The sequence below is a fragment of the Erythrolamprus reginae genome, chromosome 7 (genome assembly GCF_031021105.1).
Source record: "Erythrolamprus reginae isolate rEryReg1 chromosome 7, rEryReg1.hap1, whole genome shotgun sequence".
Lineage (NCBI taxonomy): Eukaryota > Metazoa > Chordata > Lepidosauria > Squamata > Dipsadidae > Erythrolamprus > Erythrolamprus reginae.
This window is the reverse complement of record NC_091956.1, coordinates 82,487,203-82,513,837: the sequence shown is the minus strand read 5'-3', so window position 1 is coordinate 82,513,837 and position 26,635 is coordinate 82,487,203. Positions and strand designations below refer to the sequence as shown.

Sequence of the window (26,635 nt, the reverse complement as noted above, 5' to 3'; positions counted from 1 at the left end):
AATAAGTGGAATGTGGTTTTGGAATCGGTTGAATAAAGATGAATCTCAATCATTTTTCCTCCCTGTTCCAAACATTAACCAGAAGGATAGATAACTATTATTGTGATTGTGGTTGAGGATTACCTGTATGTCCTCAATCACGATCACAATTGGGACTACAAGTGTTTTTCCAGTGAGACCATCTATCGGAGCAACCTACTTGACCCAAATATGGAACAAACTGTTTCTATTTTCGCCTTTCATCCCCAGTCCAGGAGCCTTTTCAGGCACTTACTTCCATGCTGCACGAAACCCAGCGACCAGTTAGGTCCCACAGAGTGGGTCTTCTCCGGGTCCCGTCAACTAAACAATGCCGCTTGGCGAAACCCAGGGGAAGAGCCTTCTCTGTGGCGGCCCCGGCCCTCTGAAACCAACTCCCCCCAGAGATTAGAACTGCCCCCACCCTCCTTGCCTTTTGTAAGCTTCTTAAAACCCACCTCCGCCGCCAGGCATGGGAGAACTGAGATACTCTTTCCCCCTAGGCCTTTACAATTTTATGCATGGTATGTCTGTATGTATGTTTGGTTTTATAATAAGGGTTTTAACTGTTTTAATATTGGATTGTTATGTGCTGTTTTTATTACTGTTGTTAGCCGCCCCGAGTCTACGGAGAGGGGCGGCATACAAATCCAATAAATAAAATAAATAAATGAAAATAAAATGACAAACTATTTTGTGTTAACTTTAAATTTACTGACTATAAAGGGAGACTAATATAGCTATTTCAAGTGTATGGCTTTGATTTTTTTAGTCGGTAAATTTAAATTTAATTGGGATTACAATTTCCATTGCCGAGCAAGGCGGTACGTAAGAGTCGTACTCAGATTTTTTTTTTGCAATGGTTAGCTAAATCCTTGCGGTTGTAAAAGGACTCGTGCAGTTGTTAAGTGAACCTGATTTTTCCCACTGCTTTTTCAAAAATCTGCTGGGAAGTTCTCAAATGGTGATCACTGGGATAATGCAGCCATTGTAAATACATGCCAGTTGCCAAATATCAAAATTTATATCATGTAAATGTGAGGATGCTGCAGTGGTGCTAAGTCACCTTTTTCAGAGCCGTTGTAACTTCGAATAGTCATTAAACAAATGGTTGTAAGTTGGGGAGTACCTGTATTGGGTTTTTGTATGACTGATCTCTTAAATTGGGGTTTTTAGATTTTTTAATATTAGATTTGTTTACGTTGTGTTTTTACTGTTGTTAGCCGCCCCGAGTCTGCGGAGAGGGACGGCATACAAAATAAATAAATAAATAAATAAACAAATAAATAAACAAACAAACAAACAAACAAACAAACAAACAAACAACTAACTAAATAAATAAATGCAATACGAAGGGATTTCTATTAGGGTTTCTCATATGAACTAATTAAATCCTGCCCAAGGTTAATTTAAGCCAAGTTTACACAGTGATGGTACACAGCATTGTTATTTCCAAAGTGCTAGCTCTGAGAAAATCTCTCGGTATGTTATTTCTTTATTAAGTTCTTTAGAAACGAAACTCCTGACCCATAGCTGGCAGGCAGTTTTACAATCAGGCGAAATTGCTTCCTGTTATGAAGAGAAAGGACTGATTTTTTTCAGTAACTCTGGAATGTTGGCTTAGCCATTCAGAAGCGGCCCTATTCCTGCATTAAGGCACCAGACTTACTGTAATGACACAAAGATTAATTCACTTGATGCCTTAATTATAGATAGCTGCTTTCGTTTCATTAATGTAGTTGTTTTTCAACCTTGGCAATTTTAAGGTGTGTGTGGGTTTGGCAACTCTTAAGGTGGATGGACTTCAACTCCCAGAATTCCTCGGTCATCTGGTTTAGGAATTCCGAGAGTTGAAAACCCAGTTAAAGTTAAAGTTATCCCAGTTTAGCAACACTGCTCTATTGCTAAACACTGATTTGTTCATTAAAAGTATTATAGATGTCCCTGATATTTATTTTATCACTTCTCTCCCTGTGTTTTATTGCATTGATATGACCTAAGCATAGCCCATAAAATTATCTATTAAACGTCCTTCCTCTCAACAATTACTTTGGCTTTAACCGCAACAACGCACAATTACTTTGGCTTTAACCCCAACAACATGCGAGCACACAACAGATACAAACTTAAAGTAAACCGCTGTAAACGTGACTGCAGGAAACATGACTTTAGTAACCGAATAGTTGATGCATGGAACTCACTACCAGGCTCTGTAGTATCATCACCTAATCCCCAAAACTTTACCCTTAGACTGTCCACTGTTGACCTCTCCCGGTTCCTAAGAGGTCAGTAAGTGGCGTGCCTAAGAGCACCAGAGTGCCTTCCGTCCCCTGTCCTAATGTTTCTCTCTTACTAGTATCATGTATATAAATATTGTTATACCTTTGTATACCACCAATATGTACTGGTAAGTGACAAAATAAATAAACAAACAAACAAACAAACAAACAAATAAATAAATAAATAAATAAATAAATTACCATGTGCCAACAAAACAGTAAAACTCCTGGAAGCTGCAGTTCATTAATTAAAAAAAATGAAATTCAACTCTGCATCTTTTAATTAAGAACCTCAGAATACAGGAATTCGACAAGAAAGCATCTTGTTTAAGTTTTGCATTTAGATTTTTAAAAGAATAGAATAGAATCCTTTATTAACCAAGTGTGATTGGACATACAAGGAATTTGTCTTTGGTGCATATGCTCTCAGTGTACATAAGGAGAATAAAATACAGTACATTCATCAGGAATAAAAAGATACAAGACTTAGTGGTAGTCAAGGTTATTAATAAGCTTTCAAATCTTACATTTTAAAGGTTAAAGGTTTTCTTTCTTCAAAACTGGCCTAGTGCTTTCATTGGTTTTGTGAATAAGATGTATCTTTGAGTCATTTTGCATTATCTTAATGCTAAAATAGAAATATTATACATTTATGGCATAAACATCAACTGCCTCAGTTTAACTAAAAAGAAAAGAGATTGGTTCCTGGATGAACAACTGTACACAGGAGCTACAATCAGATGAGATTTCAATTTACAGCATTGTGCCAAATTCCTCTTAGATTACATTCTGAAAACTTTTGTTTACATTAGAATTTATGAAAGGTCAGATAGAAGCTGGACATACATTGAATCACTGAGTTGGAAGAAGCTGGTTAGACCATCAGGTTGTCTGCTTGCCGCCTGCAGGTCCCCAAAATGAAACAACAGCAAAATTTGACTTATGCTTGAAAATCACATCCATTAAAGGGAATCTGCCACTCCTTCAAAAATTTGTCCCATTGATGAATCATTTAAAAAAAACCACCAGGTTTATTATTTATTACTCCTTAGCTCCAAAGATAAAATACTGTGAATACTGGAATACTGTGTTCAGTTCTGGAGACCTCACCTACAAAAAGATATTGACAAAATTGAACGGGTCCAAAGACGGGCTACAAGAATGGTGGAAGGTCTTAAGCATAAAACGTATCAGGAAAGACTTCATGAACTCAATCTGTATAGTCTGGAGGACAGAAGGAAAAGGGGGGACATGATCGAAACATTTAAATATATTAAAGGGTTAAATAAGGTCCAGGAGGGAAGTGTTTTTAATAGGAAAGTGAACACAAGAACAAGGGGACACAATCTGAAGTTAGTTGGGGGAAAGATCAAAAGCAACATGAGAAAATATTATTTTACTGAAAGAGTAGTAGATCCTTGGAACAAACTTCCAGCAGATGTGGTAGATAAATCCACAGTAACTGAATTTAAACATGCCTGGGATAAACATATATCCATCCTAAGATAAAATACAGAAAATAGTATAAGGGCAGACTAGATGGACCATGAGGTCTTTTTCTGCCGTCAGACTTCTATGTTTCTATGTTTCTAATACAAAGCAAAGAAAAAAAGTTAACAAACATTTGACACACGCACACACAAAAGAAACTTGTACAACGAAACCCCAGAGATCAAATACATAATTGACAACTAAAATCAAACATACATTTTTTAAAAATCCATTCCAGCTGAATGCTGACAAATATATATAAAAATCTCATGTATTCTCTTTCCTTACATAACAGTCTACAAATAATTACAAATGTTCCCATCTATATTATAGAAAAATAGTATATTACATAAAAAGATGTCCCCGAGGAGGAAGACTGTTTACCTAGTAATCTGATAAGGCCAACCTCTATTTGTGCTATTGTTTAAAAAAAAATTACACACACACACACTGTTGACTGTAAAGCTATATTTTGTTATGACTGTACTCTTAATGGCAGGATTTAAAACTATAAATTTCTTGCCAGTTCAGTGGGGAAATGTGCTTACTTTGGTTAGAGCCCAGCAAGTACTTTCTTAACAGTAGATATTTACGAACAGCATAGTCCACAAATAAGGTTTGCAGCTTTCCTCTTCTTAATTTAATACAGTGTTCCCTCGATTTTCGCGGGGGATGTGTTCCGAGACCGCCCGCAAAAGTCGAATTTCCGCGAAGTAGAGATGCTCCCTTTCTTTCCTTCCTTCTTCCCCCTCCCTCCTTCATTCCTGGTTTTACTTACCCCCAGAACCCACAGGGGCAACGGCGCGGCAAGCAGGGGGCTTTGCTGCGCTTACTGCAGCGGCGGCGGGCGGCAGTAAGGCTCGGCTTCAATTGGAACGTACCAACGCTCCAAGAATTAAAGGGGTGGGATCGGAAGGCTGGGGCAGAAACGGAGCTTTTATTTAAAGAAGCAGGACTGCTGAGGTGTAGGGGGGGCAGGAGGAGAGTTAAAACGCACAGTATTGATCATTGGGCAGCCCCAGAAAACCCTTGGTGTGCAAAAAAAACCACGGAGTATTTTTTAATTAATATTTTTTGAAAAACCATGGTATAGGCCATTCGCGAAGTTCGTACCCGCGAAAATTGAGGGAACACTATTTATGCATTTTTTCCTAATGCTTTTTTTAAGCAAAAAAGCTCATCAATTCAGGTTATATAGCTTTAAAAAAAATATTTACTTCTGTGCCATCTGCTTCTAGTCTACCTTGGCTAAAGTTGAAGAGCTAAGCAGGGTTAGATGTGGTTAGAACTTGAAGTACCAGGAAAGCCAAGGAAAGTAGGAAATAAAGAAATAAAGTTCTGGAAGAAAGCAAACTATTTCTTTATTGTTACTATGGAAAATACACGGATGTTTCCATGAAATCATCTGATCTCAAGCTGATGAGACTTTTCTGCAAGTAGATAAATCTTTGTGTGGGTGGACTAAAACGGATATAATTTTTTTCTGCAAGAGAATTAAAATGCCCCAGAGGCTGCCGAATCCGTCTTTCTTCGTTTGCTAATTTTCACAAGGCAGCTGAGCTTTTCAAACTGACTGCACAAATGCATTGTTTTTCTAACCAGTTATAGCTTTTATCTGTTACCAGAAGTTTGTCTGTTTGGCACGTTACAAGACAGGCGTGGATCAATTGTAGCCAGTGATTCAATTGTAGGTGTGGATTTTATTCACGCGCACAATTACGCTGTTTCCCCAAAATAAGACATTTTATTTATTTATTTATTTTGTCGAACAATTATAGGGTGGTAATCTGTACAAATAAAACATTAGATAAGTAATGATAAAAAGTAACCAAAGAAGACAATAGGACAGGGACGGTAGGCACGATGGTGCGCTTATGCACGCCCCTTACAGGCCTCTTAGAAAGGGGGAGAGGTCAGTTGTAGATAGTCTAAGGTTAAAGGTTTTGGGGTTAGGAGTAGAAACCACAGAATCAGGTAGTGCATTCCAGGCGTTGATTACTCCGTTGCTGAAGTCGTATTTTTTGCAGTCACGTTTCGAGCGGTTGACATTTTGTTTAAATCGATTTCGTGCTCTTGTATTGTTGCATCTCCTGTTAATAGCAATGGCACTTAGATTTATATACCACTTCATAGTCTTTTACAGCCTTCCCTAAGCAATTTACAGAGTCAGCATATCGCCCCCAACAGTCTAGGTTCCCATTTTACCCACCTCGGAAGGATGGAAAGCTGAGTCAACCTTGAGCCCGGTGAGATTTGAACTGATGAACTACAGCCAGCAGTCAGCAGAAGCAGCTTGCAGTGCTGCGCTCTAACCACTGTGCCACCAAAACCCCAATCAGGCTTTTGAGTGCAAGGCAATAAGGCCAAGCGCTTATTTCAGGGTTAAAAAGAAATCAGACACGGTCTTATTTTTGAGGAAACACAGTATCAGTTGCACAAAATCTTAAAAGCTACCATTTGAAATGTTCTACTTTATCTAAGTTTGTAAGCTTCTTTACTGTTCTGCCAGGCTCTCTGGTAGAATCTTCCCAAAAATTCAAGGGTACAAATTTCAGACACACACACGTTTGAAAATTCAAAACAATGTTCTTTATCACAAAATTCAAAATAAACAAAGCACTCTTTTTGTATTGCAAAGAGCAAAACAAACCAGGTAGTCTGTACAATTTCCCTTAAGCAGTCATTAAGTACTTAGCTAGCAGCTGTGAAGAAACTTCACACCCCTTCTTCTTCCAATGAAGTGCGACACACACACACACACACACACACACGTTGCTCTGCTTTGGTTTCAAAGGCGTGAAAAAGCAACAAAATCCAGCAACACAAGATTCCTGACGAACTGCGATCAGATACTCTTCCACAACGGCCAAACCCACATGCTGCTATTTGTAGCAGCAGCCCTAACTACTGGAGCCCCACCCAAACACAGGTGGCCTCCCTTATTTCCTGTAATATGTTCTTACTTGGTCTCTTCTACGCATAATTCTGTGCTTGCGTGGGTCCAAAACATCATCATCTGAATCAATGGAAGATAAGGGAGATTGACTGCCTGGGCTGTGTGCCAAGCCCCCCTCTGCCGAGTCACTCCCACCTCCTTCTTCGTCCGAGGAAACTAAACTCTGATCTGATTCTGTTGGCAATAACAGAGGCCTGTGACATGTTGAAGTTTCCTCTGCATCCACCTCCCCATTCCCTGGGGCAGGAGCTGGGCCAGAGCCAACCACAACACTTATTTACAGGTAGTTCTTGACTTACAACAGTCTCTTTAGTGACCAGTGGCACTGAACAAAAGTGACTTATATTTTTCATGTGACCGTTGCAGTATCCCCATGGTCACATGATCAAAATGTAGATACTTGGCGACTAACTTGTATATATATGATGGTTGGAGTATTCCAGGATCATGTGATCATCTTTTGTAACCGTCTGACAAGCGAAGTCATTGAGGAAGCCAGATTCACTTAATAACCATGTTACTAACTTAATAACCGCAGCAATTCACTTAATAACTGTGGCAAGAAAGGTCGTAAGATGGGGTAAATCTCACTTAACAAGTGTCTCACTCAGCAACAGAAAATTGGGCTCAATTGTGGTCATTAATCAATATACGATTAATTGACTCTTATTGTTTGTGAATACTTTAAAGCAGGGGGCTCCAACCTTGACAACTTTTAAGATTTGTGGACTTCAACTCCCAGAATTCTTCAGCCAGCTTTGCTTTAATATTTGTGGACTTCAACTCCCAGAATTCCTCAGCCAGCTTTGCTTTAATATTTGTGGACTTCAACTCCCAGAATTCTTCAGCCAGCTTTGCTTTAATATTTGTGGACTTCAACTCCCAGAATTCCTCAGCCAGCTTTGCTATAAGATTTGTGGACTTCAACTCCCAGAATTCCTCAGCCAGCTTTGCTTTAAGATTTGTGGACTTCAAATCCCAGAATTCCTCAGCCGGCTTTGCTTTAAGATTTGTGGACTTCAACTCCCAGAATTCCTCAGCCATCTTTGCTTTAAGATTTGTGGACTTCAACTCCCAGAATTCCTCAGCCATCTTTGCTTTTCTGTCTGAAGAATTCTGGAAGTTGAAGTCCGCAAGTCTAAAAGTTGCCAAGGTTGGAGACTCGTGCTTTAAAGTTTACCAATCAAGCTTCCACTCCACCCTTTGTCCTCACTTAGTGATGTTCTCACTTTGGAGGAATCTCTACCTAACTCATCGTTTCTGATAGCCGATGATTAGTTGGCTTAGTTGGTTTGCTAGATAGCATTCAGGACATGGCACTATTGTCCTTGTACATTTATTTTAAGCTCGGCTTGTTTGGATATGGAGAAGATGACAAAGGGAAACAATGTAAGTTTGGCTAGCATTTATCATAACTTCTTAAAATAATACAGATGACTTGGTGCATGAGCTCTGGTGACATTTAGTCTTGCTGGCATTCTTTTGCCCTCCCTTTTAAATAGTTAGTTGGTATCACAAATAATACATGTTCTTTGAACTAGGAAACAATATACTTTTATCCAGATTGAATGTCTTCATCTATGAATGCATTTAATCCCTAGAAGTTGATGGTATGTATGTCAGAGAAGAAAATTTACAGTCAAGAATGTCCTGCTGTGTCGTAAATGGATGAAGATATGGGCAGGTTTTACCTATAACCTTACTGTGAAGCAGCCAAAGGAGTTGTGGTATGGAAAAAACAATGAAATAGCCACAGTTTTTAATATGTATTATAAGTATAGAAGCAATTCATAAATTGTTGTGGTTGGCTCTGGCCCAGCTCCTGCCCCAGGGAATGTGGAGGTGGATGCAGGGGAAACTTCAACATGTCATTGGCCTGTGTTATTGCCGACAGAGTCAGTTCAGAGTTTAGTTTCCTCGGACAAAGAAGAAGGTGGGAGTGACTTGGAAGAGGAGGGCTTGGCACACAGCCCAGGCAGTCACTCTCCCTTATCTTCCATTGACTCAGATGATGACGTTTTGGACCCACGCAAGCGCAGAATTATGCGTAGAAGAGACCAAGTAAGGACATATTACAGGAAATAAGAGAGGCCACCTGTGTTTGGGTGGGGCTCCAGTAATTAGGGCTGCTGCTATAAATAGCAGCGTGTGGGTTTGGCCGTTGTGGAAGACTATCTGATCACAGTTCTTCAGGAATTGTGCCTTGACTTTGTTTGTTGATTTTTCACATCTTTGAAACCAAAGTTTGTGGGTGTTTCACTTCATGGAAGAAGAAGGGGTGTGAAGTTTCTTCATAGCTGCTAGCTAAGTACTTAAAAGACTGATTAAGGCAAATTGTACAGACTACCCGGTTGTTTTGGGACGAGTGCTCTTTGCAATACAAAAAGAGTGCTCAGTTTATTTTGAATTTTCTGATGAAGAACATTTATTTATTTATTTATTTATTTATTTATTTATTTATTTATTTATTTATTTATTTATTTATTTATTTATTTATTTATTTATTTATTTATTTATTGGATTCGTATGTCGCCCTTCTCTGTAGACTCGGGGCGGCTAACAACAGTAATAAAAAACATCATATAAATCCAATACTAAAACAACTAAAAACCCTTATTGTAAAAACCAAACATCCCTACAAACAAACATAACATGCATAAATTATAAATTGAACGTGTCCAAAGACGGGCTACAAGAATGGTGGAAGGTCTTAAGCATAAAACGTATCAGGAAAGACTTCATGAACTCCATCTGTATAGTCTGGAGGACAGAAGGAAAAGGGGGGACGTGATCGAAACATTTAAATATGTTAAAGGGTTAAATAAGGTTCAGGAGGGAAGTGTTTTTAATAGGAAAGTGAACACAAGAACAAGGGGGCACAATCTGAGGTTAGTTGGGGGAAAGATCAAAAGCAACGTGAGAAAATATTATTTCACTGAAAGAGTAGTAGATCCTTGGAACAAACTTCCAGCAGACGTGGTTGGTAAATCCACAGTAACTGAATTTAAACATGCCTGGGATAAATATATATCCATCTTAAGATAAAAATACAGGAAATAGTATAAGGGTAGACTAGATGGACCATGAGGTCTTTTTCTGCCGTCAGTCTTCTATGTTTCTATGTTTGTATGAAAGATACAAAAGTTTTAGGGAATTTTCATGAGCCAAAGGCTGCACCCTGCCCTACACATTTTCGTCAACGCCCTTAGTCCTCTGAGTAACAACCACTTCAAACTGAATTCGACTCCTGGTGATTACATCAACTGAGTCGGTGGAGGTTTTTGTGCTATTGCCTTTTAAACATTTTACTCCCTTGTCCGTAGTCCTGAGATTCCTAAGCGGTTACTATATCCTAATCATGTCTGACCCTATTTAGCCTTTTTGAGTTCAGTCAAGGTTGACTACATGCTGCCACCTGATGAGGTCCCTCTAACTAATAACCCGGGTCAGAATCTGCTTCCTTGACAATTGTACAACTATAAGAGAGGTTGTTATTAAATATAAATTTGGAGGGTATTTAATATACATTTGATTATGATTATGATTTATTAGATTTGTATGCCGCCCCTCCCCGGAGACTCGGGGTGGCTCACAACAGTGATAAAAACAGTACATTATGACGAATCTAATAATTAAAATCTAAAAATAACGATAATACATTTAAAAGTCTAAAAACAAGGAACCCTAATATATAAAAACATACATACAATCCTATCATACACAAATACTACATAGAATAGAATAGAATAGAATTTTATTGGCCAAGTGTGATTGGACACACAAGGAATTTGTCTTGGTGCATATGTTCTCAGCGTCCATAAAATAAAATATACATTTGTTAAGAATCATGTGGTACAACACTTAATGATTGTCATAGGGGTCAAATAAGCAATGAAGAAGCAATATTAATAAAAATCTTAGGATATAAGCAACAAGTTACAGTCATACAGTCCTAAGTGGGAGGAAATGAGTGAAAGGAATAATGAGAAAAACTAGTAGAATAGAAGTGCAGATTTAGTAGAAAGTCTGACAGTGTTGAGGGAATTATTTGTTTAGTAGAGTGATGGCGTTCGGGAAAAAACTGTTCTTGTGTCTAGTTGTCTTGGTGTGCAGTGCTCTGTAGCGACGTTTTGAGGGTAGGAGTTGAAACAGTTTGTGTCCAGGATGTGAGGGGTCAGTGAATATTTTCCCCGCCCTCTTTTTGACTCGTGCAGTATACAGGTCCTCAATGGAAGGCAGGTTGGCAGCAATTGTTTTTTCTGCAGGGGGAGATGTCTCAGTTCCCCCACATTTGATGACAGAGGTGGGTTTTGAGGAGTTTACGAAAGGCAGGGAGGGTGGGGGCAGTCCTAATCTCTGGAGGGAGCTGATTCCAGAGGGTCGGAGCCGCCACAGAGAAGGCTGTTCCCCTGGGTCCCGCCAGACGGCATTGTTTAGTCCAGTGTTTTTCAACCAGTGTGCCGTGGCACACTATTGTGCCGCGAGACATGGTCAGGTGTGCCGTGAAGCTCAGAGAGAGAAAGAAAGCAAGAGAGAGAAAAAGAAAGAGAAAGAGAGAGAGAGAAAGAAAGCAAGAGAGAGAGAAAAAGAACAAGAGAAAGCAAGCAAAAGAGAGAGAGCAAGAGTGAGAAAGAAAGCAAGAGAGAGAGAGAAAGAGAGGGAGGGGAAGAGAGAGAGAGAAAGACATAGAGGGAGGTAAGGAGGGAGAGAAAGAGAGCAAAAAAGAGAGGAAGGAAGAGAAAGAAAGAGGGATGGAGAGAGAGAAAGAAAGAGAAAGGAAGGGAGAAAGAGAGAATTTTTTTTGTCCAAACTTTTTTTAGCCGCCCCCCCCCCTCAATGTGCCCCAGTGTTTCCTAAATGTTAAAAATGTGCCACGGCTCAAAAGAGGTTGAAAATCACTGGTTTAGTCGACGGGACCCAGAAAAGACCAACTCTGTGGGACCTAACCGGTCGCTGGGATTCGTGCAGCAGAAGGCAGTCTCGCGGGTATCCTGGTCCGGTGCCATGAAAGGCTTTATAGGTGATGACCAACACTTTGAATTGTGACCGGAAACTGATTTGCCTGTTACGTTCTCAGTCTAATGAAGACTAAAGTAGAGATTTCTTGTTGGCAGTAGCTTCTGGCATCAACTTTTCCCTATGATCAAAAGTGAACTAACTGTAAGTCTTCCCCATGACAATATATACACTGCTCAAAATAATAATTAATTTAATAATAATTTATTAGATTTGTATGCCGCCCCTCTCGGAAGACTCGGCTCACAACAACAATAAAGAATGCAGTACAAATCCAATAATTAAAACTATAGTTAAAAACCCACTATCATTTAAAAACAGTCAATACTACCCAATCATAACCACACATAAATATTACTAGCCAAAAAGGGGATACATCAATTACCCCATGCCTAGCGACATAGATAGGTCTTCAGAGTCTTGTGGAAAAAATAAAGGGAACACTTAAACAACACAATATTACTCCAAGTAAATCAAACTTCTGTGAAATCAAACTGTCCACTTAGAAAGCAATATTGATTGACAATCCATTTCACATGATGTTGTGCACATTCAACTTTGCACAGAACAAAAGTATTCAGTGAGAATATTTCATTCATTCAGATCTAGAATGTGTCATTTGAGCAGTAAATTATTTCTTCTGACTTTCCCATATGCCAACATTCCCTAATAAAAATGCATGAATTTGCATAGTTGCTAATATCAATTGCACTAGAATCATTTACAAATGTCATGAGAATATTTCATTCATTCAGATCTAGGATATGTTATTTGAGTGTTCTCTTTTTTTTTTGAGCAAATATATTTTAAATATATTAGATAATACATGTGTTTGCTAAACACTAAATATATGTGAATAAAATTGCACTATTTGCATATTCCTTCTTTTAAACACCCCACAATAGTAACCGTTTCTAAAACAAATCACACACAACTCCCAAGAATATTGAAGGAAGGCAATGAAGGCTGGTTTATCTCCCGTATGGAGACTAGGAACTCTATTGGCAAGTTTCCCATATGTTTAAGTAACATAATATTTGCAAAAGATATGATAATTAATAGTACTTTGGACTGAGCATAGGTAGGGTGGTTTCTAGCTTTCCTCATTACCAGTTCACTTCCTACCACAACGCATGGGCATGGGCACACCTCATGGTTATTTATTTATTTATTTATGATTGATTGATTGATTGGATTTGTATGCCGCCCCACTCCGGAGACTCGGGCCGGCTAACATCAATAATAAAACAGCGTACAATAATAATCCAATAATAAAAACAATTTAAAACCCATTAATATAAAAACCAAACATACATATAGATATACCATGCATAGAATTGTAAAGGCCTAGGGGGAAAGAATATCTCAGTTCCCCCATGTCTGACGGCAGAGGTGGGTTTTAAGGAGCTTACGAAAGGCGAGGAGGGTGGGGGCAATTCTAATCCCCGGGGGGAGTTGGTTCCAGAGGGCCGGGGCCGCCACAGAGAAAGCTCTTCCCCTGGGCCCTGCCAAACGGCATTGTTTAGTTGACGGGACCCAGAGAAGGCCCACTCTGTGGGACCTAACTGGTCGCTGGGATTCGTGCAGCAGAAGGCGGTCCCTGAGATAATCTGGTCCAGTGCCATGAAGGGCTTTATAGGTCATAACAAACACTTTGAATTGTGTCCGGAAACTGATCGGCAACCAATGCAGACTGCGGAGTGTTGGTGTAACATGGGCATATTTGAGGAAGCCCATGATTGCTCTCACAGCTGCATTCTGCACGATCTGAAGTTTCCGAACACTTTTCAAAGGTAACCCCATGTAGAGAGCGTTACAGTAGTCGAGCATCGAGGTGATGAGGGCATGAGTGACTGTGAGCAGTGACTCCCGCTCCAAATAGGGTCGCAACTGGTGCACCAGGCGAACATGTGTGTGCTTCGCGCATGTGTGCCAAAATAATAATAATAATCCCAAAACAAGATGTGACTACATGCACAGTGCTGGAAACTTGAATTCTGCGTATGCACAGAATAATAATAAAAAAATAAATAAATAAATAAAAATTTTTTAAAAAAAGATGGTGGCACCCATGGACCAGCACCGCCCGAACCAGGTCCGCGATCTCATTGTGATGTCACCATAGGGTTGCTACTGGTTTGGGTGAACTGGTCCTAACCAGGAGGAAACAACCCTTGAACATAGGAATGATTTTTAAAAGTCTTAAATATAAGACAGTAGTTTTTAATTGGGGGAAAATTGTAATCCCTTGTCCTCCTTGTATATTGCTTTCAAAGCGTTCTTAGATCTACGGTTTTTGCATAGTCAGATATCTGAGACAGTCTTAGGAGGGGGAAGTGTTAATATCTGCATCAAATCTGGTATGGAGCCAGGATTTTCATAGTGACCTTTTAGTAGCAGTGTTTCATTATGAAGAAATAACACTTCAGTAGGGTTGTTATTTATCTGGAATAACTGCAAGGGAACTTAACTCCCCTAATGTTAGAACAGGGGTGGAGGCATCATGTGCTGGCCATGCTCACCCCCATTTTAGTGAAAATTTATTTATTTATTGATTGATTGATTGATTGTTAGAGTTGGAAGGGACCATGCGGGTCATCAAGTCCACCCCCCTGCCTAAGCAGGAACCCTATAGCATCCCAGCCAAATGGCAGTCCAATTTCCTCTTTAAAATGTCCACAGTATTGGAGTTCACAACGTCCGCTGGTAGGTTGTTCCACTGGTTGATCGCTCTGACCGTCAGGAAGTTCTTCCTTATTTCCAGGTTGAATCTCTCCTTGGTCAGCTTCCAGCCGTTGTTCCTCGTCCGGCCCTCCGTGCCTTGGAGAATAAAGAGAATAAAATTGTAATACATCACATGACAACAATGTGATGACACATGTTTGATACCCCTGTGTTAGAATATTACTGATCCTTTTTACAAGAGTTTTTCTTATGGCTTAATTAAAATAATCCTTCGTGCAACTAGGTCTTTATACTTAGTTTTTGGATATAGCTAACAAAATAGTAGATGCCCTATCTTGTATGTGATCCCCAAGGATTGCCTGTCCATTACTTAAAGTTGTGCAATTACTCAACAACTCTGCACCAACAGGGTCAGTCAAAAGGCCACAGTGTCCTGCCAGTGCTGAGGTTCAGTTTACTAATAGCAGTACTGAAACCATGGAACGTATAAGGTCTCCAATAACCTCCCGAACACTTCATGTACCTAAATCACCTTTCCTTAAAATGGCTACCTAGTAGAGTAATCAGTGAATTCAAGACACACACACACACACACACACACACACACACACGTATATATATATATATGGGGTTTTTTATACTTTTTTTCTTTCTAAAAACATTATTTTCTTTACTGTGTGAGCAAAACTACACAAATAATCACCTAATTCACGCTTTATACTTCCTATGTAGTTTTTATGTTTAGATAGTTTATAAGTTTATACAGTGGTACCTCTACTTAAGAACTTAATTCGTTCTGTGACCAGGTTCTTAAGTAGAAACGTTCTTGTAGAAGCAATTTTTCTAAAGGGTTTGCACACATTATTTGCTTTTACATTGATTCCTATCAATGTGAAAGCAAATAATGTGTGCAAACCCATTAGGAAAAAAAAAAGCTCGGCATTTGGGTGGGAGGAGGAGGAGGAAGAAGAGGAAGAAGACAGTTGCTGCTGAAGGAAGAAGATGAGATGAGGGGAATAAAAAAAATCCAAAACAGGTGAACTGTATTCAAGGATGGGTCTGGCAAAAGTTTTGTAGGCTCTGGTGAGTAGTGTGAGATTGCCAGAGCAGAAGCGGTGTAGGATCAGGTTAACAACTCTAGAAGCCTTTTTGGCGATATTGTTGCAGTGGGCTTTAGCACTTAGGTCATTTGATATTAGTATTCCAAGGTCTTTTACTGAGTATGGGTTATCAGTGAGAGATTGTTTATTCAGTTTATATATGAGGTTTGGATTCTTTTTGCCGATGTGGAGGGTAGTATAAAATAAATATAATATAAAAATAAATATTACCAGAACCAATAGTTGCAGAGATTTCTTAGTGTGTGTTGATGCTCTGAGCTAGATCTGAGAATATTGCCAGAGGATTCCCTTGGTGGGTTTCCTGGGGTCAGAGCTATAAATCTGGCAGTAGGATTAAATGGAGAGCTGTCATCCTCGATTGTCAACAATTTCAGCACAACTGAACTTTACGACACATGCATACTATCTTAGCTTCGTGCAGCCCTTGAGACCAAAAAGATTACTCTTCCGTGACATATTCGTAAAACCTCTGAATTTCCCTTTAAACATTAAAAATAAATTAATACTTTGATTGATAGGCTGTTGTACTACTGAACAACTAGCAATACTAATACTAATATTAATACTAATACTTGGTTGCTTGGTTTCACCTAACCCTTTTACTACTTTTTTTTATAGATTTTGTTTTAAAAGATACTGATTAATCTTTAAATTGTTAAATTTATTTGCCAATTGTTCCTACAGGTAGTCCTCAACTTACAACACAAATTGAGCCTAAAATGTTCTGTAGCTAAGTGAGACATTTGATAAGTGAGCTCCACCCCCCACCCCCAATTTTATCATTTTTCTTGCCACGGTTGCTAAATAATGAATTGCTGTAGTTGTTAAGTTATTAACAACACGGTTGTGAATCTGGTTTATAAGTCAGTTGCCAAGTGTCTGAATTTTGATCACATGACTTGCAGAGATTGCGTGAAAATGGTCGTAACTCGCTTTTTTCAGTGCCATTATAACTTCGAACGGTCACTAAATGAGCTCTCGTAAGTTTAGGACTGCCTGTATTTAAACAGCACAACAACCACAAAAAACATTAGATTGCACCGTTTTTAAAGTAGTGTACCTTCTTTTAGGAATTGTGACACAGGAGACAATTCAGTTCAGGGAAATCCCAGCAAGCACTAGAAGATGGAGATCAATTCTTTTAAGGAAGCCACCATTTTAAGCTCCAGAAGAAGACCTTGTTGGTCAAAAGATTTGGACATTTTTGGCTTTCAATTTTAATTTCTAATAGCACCATCTACTCTTGAGTGTGATGCCTGTTTGGTAGCAAGCCTTTCAATAACACATTTATCAGACTGTTTTAAATGTGCTGGAATTTGCATTAATCTTATTCATCTATAGTTTACATAAAATAAATCAGAAAAAAATGAAAACCAAACTCTGTTACTTTGTGCATGTGATGAAGTGCTAGTGATGTACAGTCGCATTCAGAAAACTCAGAACTAAGAAGGGGAGACTTAGGCTTTTGACTTATTATGGCGAAAAGTAGAAATGAATGTTACTCCCACCGTCCACTGTTTCTTATCCATTATGTTTCGTTGATTCAGCTCAAGGCCTCCTGCCCAACTCAAAGTTTATTTGTAGAAACTGGCTATCTGCTAAAGCCCCTTTAGGTCTCTGTCTTGCTCATTTACATGAATAATTATACCCAAAAAATTGTACCCTATTTTGTTTTCACTTTTGCAGCACTGAGAAGATTGGCCTAATTTTTTTCATTTTATGGATATGTACCAGCATAAAGGACATGGTGGCTCAGTGGCTAAGACATTGAGCTTGTCGATCAGAAGGTTGACAGTTCAGTGGTTCGAATTCCAAGTGGCGCGTAAGGGAATGAGCTCCCGTTATTTGTCCCAGCTTCTGCCAACCTAAAACACGTTAAAAATGTGTTCTGTTGGGCTCTCTGGTAGACTCCTCCCAAAAATTCACAGGTACAAATTTCAGACACACACACGCTTGAAAATTCAAAACAATGTTCTTTATACCGAAAATTCACTTAAACCAAGCCCTCTTTTGGTATAGCAAAGAGCCCTCGTCTCCAAACAAACTGGTAATTTGTACAAGTCCCTTATCAGTTCTGTGATACTTAGCTTGCAGCTGTGAGGCAATTCACAGTCCTTCTTCTTTCACAAAGTGGAACACACTTTGCTCTGGTTGAATTTCAAAGAGGGGAAAAAGCAGCACACAAAAGGTCAAAGTCAGCAAGGCAGGCACGAAACACAACAATCAGATAATCCTCCACAATGGCCAAATCCACAGGCTGCTCTTTATAGCAGCCTCACTAATGACCACAGCCCCACCCAACCACAGGTGGCCTCATTTTCTTGGATAATAATCTCTCAGTTGTTGTTGCCTATGCATCGCTCTCCACATGCGTGGCTGTATCATTAACTCTTGTTCTGAATCCAAGGAGGAGCTAGATAATTGATCTCCTTCTCAGCTGTCTGCCCCACTCTCCTCCTCCCTTTCACTCATGTCTTCTTGGTCAGAGGAGCCTTCATCAGCAGATTCCACCGGGGCAAAACAGGCCTGCAGCATGTGGATGTCTCCCCCACATCCACAGTCCTTGGGGCAGGAGCTGGGCCAGAGCTAACCACAACAAATGCAAGTAGAAAAATAGGGACCCCCTTTGGTGGGAAGGCATAACAGTGCTCCATGTGCCTTCAGTGTTTAGTCATGCCGACCACATGATCAATGAAACATCTTCAACCAGCGCTGGCTCTTCAGTTTGGAAACTGAGATGCGCACCGCCCCCTAGAGCCGGGAACGACTAACACGTATGTACGTGGGAACCATTACCTTTTACCAGAACGCAGAATTAGCAAAAGTATGCCTGGTCTTTATTCACACTTACCTTTGTAGATCAACCTCTTTCTATAATTAACTCAACCCTTTTTCTTCCCACTTTTATTTTCACTTCTTCTTTGTAGTGTTTTAGCCACCTCTGGATTCTATTTGTCAATAGTACTTCTAGTTTCTTCATAGGATTTCAACACTGTATTTCCTGTTTGCCTGTATAATTTCTTCCACTGATCCTGACAATAATGTTTAAATATTTTTTGGCTTGTATTTCAGCTGACCGATCTTGTTTAGTCTTGGAAGCTAAACAGGAGCAGGTCAAGATAGTGGTTAAATTGGAGGTTACTAGGAAACTCTAAGATTATGGAATATCTGAGGAAGTTAAAGAAAAAAAACCCAGTACACATTATTATTATTATTATTATTATTATTATTATTATTATTATTATTAATTAGATTTGTATGCCGCCCCTCTCCGCAGACTCAGGGTGGTACTCAGAGCAGTGATAAAACAATATACAATAGCAAATCTAATATTAAAGTCTAAAATAACAATTTACATTAAAAGCCTAAAAACCCCATTATATAAAAGCATACACACAAACGTACCATACATAAAACTACATAGGCCAGGGGAGATGTCTCAGTTCCCCCATGCCTGATGGCAGAGGTGGGTTTTAAGAAGTTTACGAAACTTACGATTCCAGAGGGCCGGGGCCATCACAGAGAAGGCTCTTCCCCTGGGTCCTGCCAGGCGGCATTGTTTAGTCGACAGGACCCGGAGAAGGCCAACTTTGTGGAACCTAATCGGCCGCTGGGACTCGTGCGGCACAAGGCGGTCCCGTAGGTATTCTGGTCCGATGCCGTGTTGTTAAACTATCTAGAAAGGCAGTATTACCATCATTATTCTCATTTTGCCTATTCCCTATCTCCTTATCTTCTTGTGACTATAACTTTGTTACTTGTATCTTACAATTTATATTGTTTACTTAGTTATCCTAGCATGATTTATGTTGACTGAATATTTAGTATCCAAGGCTATCACTAAGTGTTGTATCTAATGTTTTACATTGAAATGTATTTTTACAATGACGTTGATCACGATCCATTACTATTCCTGTATGTACATTGAGAGCTTATGCAGCAGAGACAAATTCCTTGTGTGTCTAATCACACTTGGCCAATAAAGAATTTTATTGTATTCAGCATCTTTTCATCTGTTCTTGTTAAAAAGAATTGAGAGAGAAATGAGAAAAAAAATACTGAAGCGTTGACATTTGTTTAGTTTTGTGATAGAATATGGTAATATTCTATCATAAAATAACGCTAACATTGCTAGGAAATTGTACTTATTATTGTAATTGTAGTTACACCCAGGATTGTCATTGTGATTATTAACTCTCAGGTTTATCCATTTTTCCTCTCTATACCTCTTTAGAGGTTGTTAATATAACACTGGTTATCTGTATTAATCTGTTTTCTGTATCAAAAAATATACTAAGCTAATCATGATATTCTGAAGGCGAGGTTGATTTAATTTGTCAAGATGTCATTGTGCAAATAACATGTAAATTGGATCATTTGCATGGTGATATCGTGGTCATATTTGTCCCTTATGTGGGGTACCTGTGCATTGTTGCTGAGCCTCAATAACCTTAAACTATTATCTATCTATCTATCTATCTATCTATCTATCTATCTATCTATCTATCTATCTATCTATCTATCTATTTATTTATTTGATTTGTATGCCGCCCCTCTCCGAAGACTCGGAGCGGCTCACAACAATAAAGCATAGTACAAATCCAATGGTTAAAACAATTTAAAACCCTTAATGTAAAAACAATCAAACATCACAAACATACCATGCATAAAACGGACCGGCCCAAGGGAATCAATCTCCCCAAGCCTGACAGCAGAGGTGGGTTTTAAGAAGTTTGCGAAAGGCAAGGAGGGTGGGGGCAGTCCTGATCTCCAGGGGGACTTGGTTCCAGAGGGTCGGGGCCGCCACAGAGAAGGCTCTCCCCCTGGGCCCCGCCAGACGACATTGTTTCATCGATGGGACCCGGAGAAGGCCTAATATATTGTCAAAGCTGCAGGGTTTTACTTGACTTGGCTGGAAGTATGTTGAATAGACCCAGCCTTTAGAAATAGAACAATTTCAGATAACTTGCGTGTCTGGCAATTATTGAAATGCTGGCATTGTCTTTGAAATTGTGGGATATACAGTAATGCGTGCAACAAAATTGTATGAAAAAATAGCCAAGTCGTCACACAATGTTATTTAGCTTTTTTTTTTTCCTTGAGCATGGTTTCGAATTTCTGTCTTCTTCAGCCAAGTACTCAAAACTCATTCCCTCTTGCATTTCAACTTTTTTTTTGCTTTATAAAGCAAGTTGTAGCTTTGATTTGAAACAAAACAGTTTTGTCTTGGAGCAAACATTTCCAGATTGCTGGATGGATAACTTGGCAAAGTTCTCCATATTCTTCTTTTTTTTAAAAGTCTGAAATAAGCAGGAAAAGATGAATGGAACAAAAATGTAAGGAATGAAGAGTTTGTTGGCTTATATTTCTTGTAGAGAAAATCACCTTGTTTAATTATATGAAATGTCCAATATATTGTTAGAAAGGGTTGAAGTGGATTTATGGTATTTCGTTTTTCTGACCCCTCGCATGCTGGACATAAACTGTTTCAGCTTTTACCCTCAAAACATCGCTACAGAGCATTGCACACCAAGACAACTAGACACAAGAACAGTTTTTTCCCAAATGACATCCCTCTGCTAAACAAATAATTCCCTCAACACTGTCAAACATAGAAACATAGAAGTCTGACGGCAGAAAAAGACCTCATGGTCCATCTAGTCTGCCTTTATACTATTTCCTGTATTTTATCTTAGGATGGATCTATGTTTATCCCAGGCATGTTTAAATTCAGTTACTGTGGATTTATCTACCACGTCTGCTGGAAATTTGTTCCAAGGATCTACTACTCTTTCAGTAAAATAATATTTTCTCATGTTGCTTTTGATCTTTCCCCCAACTAACTTCCGATTGTGTCCCCTTGTTCTTGTGTTCACTTTCCTATTAAAAACACGTCCCTCCTGGACCTTATTTAACCCTTTGACATATTTAAATGTTTCGATCATGTCCCCCCCCTTTTCCTTCTGTCCTCCAGACTCTACAGATTGAGTTCATGAAGTCTTTCCTGATACGTTTCATGCTTAAGACCTTCCACCATTCTTGTAGCCTGTCTTTGAAGTGGATTTATTTACTAAGTCTGCACTACTATTACTACCAGTTTCTTCTCATCATTACTATCATCCATTTCTTCCCACTAATGACTGTATGACTGTAACTTGAGGCTTGTATCCTTAAGATTTTTATTAATATTGATTGTTTCCTCGTTGCTTATTTGACTCCTATAATCATTAAATGTTGTACCTCATGATTCTTGACAAATATGTTTTCTTTTACGTACACTGAGAGCATGTGCGCCAAGACAAATTCCTTGTGTGTCCAATTACACTTGACCAATAAAGAATTCTGTTCTATTCTATTATTTTTCTATATCTATACAGTGTTCCCTTGATTTTTGCGGGGGATGTGTTCCGAGACCGCTTGCGAAAGTCGAATTTCCGCGAAGTAGATATGCGGAAGTAAATACCCTATTTTTGGCTATGAACAGTATCCCAAGCCTTCCCTTAACACTTTAAACCCCTAAATTACAATTTCCCATTCCCTTAGCAACCATTTAGATTATTACTCACCATGTTTATTTATTAAAGTTTATTTTAAAAAATGTTTTTTAAAGGCAGACGAAAGTTTGGCAATGACATGTGACGTCATCGGGCAGGGAAAACCGTGGTATAGGGGGGAAAACTGTGAAGTATTTTTTAATTAATATTTTTGAAAAACCGTGGTATAGACGTTCCGCAAAGTTCGGACCCGCGAAAATCGAGGGAACACTGTATATGCATATCATATGATATTAAAAGAGAAATGGATAGTTAAGATTAACTGTTGCAGCAGGAGCAAATGTGGATGCATCAATATTTCTAAGACCTACTGAACGTTGACTATTTTTTGATAAAACTATATCTGACAAATTAAGCAGGATATGATCTGAAGGCATACAAAGCAGTCCTATTTTTAAAATTCAATAGATTTAAGACTGAGTGCTTGAAAAGCCATTAAACTGTGTATTAACTCTATTAAATAGAGTTAGGATGCCGGTATAATAAATGAGCTGTTTTAATAGAGTTTGTTCTTCTGTTTATTGTGGGATTCTGGATGGTCTTGACACAGATACAGCATTTCCAATTAGCTAATTGAGACTGAAGGAACACAGAGCAAAGGCTTATTTCCTCCCAATTTTTCCATTCTTGCAAGAAAACATTGTGTTCCCATTTTTCCATTGGTATTGATTTAATGTATAATGCTCTTTATATTAATTATGATTAATCCCTTAATCATTCTGTTAGCATTCCACACCGGGCTAATCAATGTTAGAATGCCAAACTTCAAACAGAGTATAGGCGGCAGTGGTGGTTGTTCATCCAATAACACAGACCAATATAGTAAAGGTATAAATATTATTCACAGTGTATACAATAGACCAGTGTTTTTCAACCAGTGTGCCGTGGCGAAACATGGTCAGGTGTGCTGTGAAGAAGGAAGCTCAGGTTCCGGTCTCGCAACTTTTTGCTGAGAGAGAGAGTGAAAGTGAGAGAGAGAGAAAGAAAGAAAGAAAGAGAGAGAGAAAGAGAGAGAAAGAAAACAAGAGAGAGAGAAAGCAAGAGAGAAAGAAAAGAGAGAATAAGAGAAAGCAAGAGAGAGAGAGATAAAGCAAGAGAGAGAGAGAGAAAGAAAGCAAGAGAGAGAGAGAAAAAAGGAGAGGGAGAGAGAAATGAGCAAAAAGGGGAGGAAAAAAAAGAAATGAGAAAATTATTGAGACAGAGAATGAGAGGAAAGAGAGAGAAACAAAAGAGAGAGAAGTGACTCTTTATTTAAAGCATATGATAAAAAGCACCCAAAGAATAAGAGAGAAAAAACCCCCAGCCCTCACCTGTTTTTGGAAATGGTTCAAGAGTGTGTATACACACACAAGGGTGGGGAGGAGACGGATGGAAAAAGAGAGGAGAGTGTCTTAGGGTGTCATTTTGTGTCATTTTGGTTGGTGGTGTGCCCCAGGATTTTAAAATGTAAAAAATGTGCCGTGGCTCAAAAAAGGTTGAAAATCACTGCAATAGACTAACCAGTTAGCTACCTACATATCCAAATTAAGCAGTCATATGCAATTCTCAACATACAGCAGCTCACCATTAATATTACACACAGTTCCATGCAATACCATAATATAAACACATGGACCATATTAAGCACACAGCAAGTACATAGACCATTTAGCACACAACAATATATTCTCTTATTAGCACACAGCAGTATTAGCAAACAGCATAATATATTCTATTATTAATACACAGGGTATTAAGCACACATCAATACTTTGGTGCATAGCAGAAGGCAGGACAGTCCAAAAATAGAGTTCTGGAAGAGCCTTGAGAGAGGTCCCCTTGTGCCCTGTTTAAGCATCAAATCTGGCCTGCAAGGCTTGAGTTTGACGCCCCTGTCTTAACCCTGTTGTTCAATTCGGGTCGTATGTGACCCAAAGCCAAGTTTGAGTCCCTGTAAAAAATTTTCCCTGCATATCTGAAACTTGAAATTTTATGACTTTTCATCATTTCAGGGGTTCTGTCTATGAGAATTTTTTTTGGGGGGTGGGGGGTTTCTTTCTTGCTGAAAAACAAAAAGTCACACTTGTTGTGTTCCCGGGTCACCCTGACCCGGACCAAAAACTCTTCATTTGAAGTGCTTATGTTTGGTCAATTTGAATACTTTTTTCACTTGGAAAGTAGTCTGAACATTTCTGCACACAATGATATGAAAATTAAAATGAAAAAAGTAATTCTTATTGGTTTATTTTGCTGATAGAATGCATGCCCCCCCCCCCGTTTTGTGAAATATTTTTCAATTTATGGATAGTTTTGCTTGCAAAATGTGTTCAATTTTACTACAGTTGGTGTGGGATTGGTAGTTTGAACATTTCTGAATATAAGAAAAATATAAATGAACTGAAAGAAATGTTTCTTATTGGTTGTTTACAATCATAAATAAGCCCCCCCCCCTTGGCTGCTTGCAAACATTTTCACTTTATATTTACGCAGGCTTCAAATCCGAAATATTTTTAATATCTTATGCATTCATTTACTCAATTTAACATTGCTGATCATCAAAACAATACTTTTCAAGCTACCAATCCCACACCAACTTTAGTAAAATAGAATGCATTTTGCAAGCAAAATTATCAATAAACCTAAAAAAAATTCACAAACATGGGGGGGGAGGCACATTTATGTGCAAAATAAACCAATAAGGATTAATTTTTTCAGTTCAATTTTCATTCCATTGTGTGCAGAAATGTTCAAACTTGTTTCCAGGTGAAAAAAGCTTTCAAAAAGACCAAATATAAGTACCTAAAATGATCAATTTGCAGTCCGGGTCAAATAGACCCGGGAACATACGATTAGGGAGTTTTCTCGGACAGAACAGCATTAAATGATTGGCTCCTTGTCAAACTGAGAGGTTGAAACTGATTGCAACCAGTATATAGAAAGCAATCGTAATATGGTACACCGTCCCTCTTTCTGAAATAAATTCTGGATAGGAAAAATGATCTACTCCAAATTTGAGATAATAGAACAGAAAAAGCTAATTACTGTGTGAATGGGGCTTAGTTAATGGATAAATTCAGCCACTTATTTCAATGTGCCCAGGCTTCATCTAGGAAGACCCAGTACATCAAAAGCTGTCATTTCTTCAGGGCACGGCTGCCTGTTTTTTTTATTATTACAGTATTATTAACTTTGTTTTCATAGCCACATCATTGCCTAAATGTGTGCAAGCAAGAATGTTCAGGGTTATTCAATCCTGAGTAATAATCAGAAGACTATTTCAGGAATCTAGCCGCAAAATGCATTTAGAAATATGTTTTTGTTTGGAAGTAATTGAATCAGCCCATAATATATAAGGAAACTGCTTTCAGGGTTTGGGTCCCCCCCCCCCCAGTACTGTTTTTGCCAGCAAAAGTTTTTATTTTTCTTTAGTGTAGCAATCTTGCTTTCATTTTTTTAAAGGATTGGACGAAATATAGAGCTGTAAGTTGAGAGGAAAAGGGGAGACAACTAAGGTATAAATAAATTTATCGAGTGTTGTTAGGAAATTATTTCATATCAAATTAACTGAGCATAGGTTTTGTGACTTAAATGTCAACAGTCAAGCTCAGAGCACCATTGATTTTTAATCAGAAATGAGGATCGCGCTCAAGATCTCCAGAATAATTTAATATACTGTGGGTGAAGAATCCATTTTGTGACATCTTTTCCACCAATCGGTACTGCACCTTTGGGGCAGCCAAGTATTTCTGGAATCATTTCAAGGAATTGTTGGAACTTTCGTGCACTTTAGAGCTGAAACAGCACACCTATTATAAAGGGAAACTGCCTAGACATTTTATATATTTTAATATATATAAATATGCATATATTTTATGTGATCATTTTCTAAGAAAGTACAGTGGTACCTCCACCTAAGAACGCCTCTACTGATGAACTTTTCTAGATAAGAAACGGGTGTTCAAGATTTTTTTGCCTCTTCTCAAGAACCATTTTCTATTTAAGAACCCGAGCTTTCAAAACTATAACTAGAAAAGGCAGGGAGAAGCCTCCGTGGGGCCTCTCTAGGAATCTCCGGGGAGGAAACAGGGCCAGAAAAGGCAGGGAGAAGCCTCTGTGGGACCTCTCTAGCTCCTGGGAGGAAACAGGGCTGGAAAAGGTGGGGAGAAGCCTCTATGGGGCCTCTCTAGGAATCTCCTGGGAGGCAACGGGGGGAAAAGGCATGGAGAAGCATCCATGGGGCCTCTCTAGGAATCTCCTGGGAGGAAACAGGGCTGGAAAAGGTGGGGAGAAGCCTCTGCGGGGCCTCTCTAGGAATCTCCTGGGAGGAAACAGGGCTGGAAAAGGTGGGGAGAAGCTTCTGTGGGGCCTCTGTATGAATCTCCTGGGAGGAAACAGGGCTGGAAAAGGCAGGGAGAAGCCTCTGTGGGGACTCTCTAGGAATCTCCTGGGATGAAACAGGGCCAGAAAAGGCAGGGAGAAGCCTCTATGGGGCCTCTCTAGGAATCTCCTGGGAGGAAACGGGGCCTCCACCCTCCC

At 39.0% G+C, this 26,635-nt stretch overlaps 1 protein-coding gene across 4 annotated transcripts in view; it reads left to right on the top strand.

The window, feature by feature from the left end:
- The window catches only part of PDLIM5 (PDZ and LIM domain 5), a 172,486-nt gene that overhangs the window by 56,152 nt on the left and 89,699 nt on the right, over nt 1-26,635 (top strand). The window lies entirely within an intron of this gene.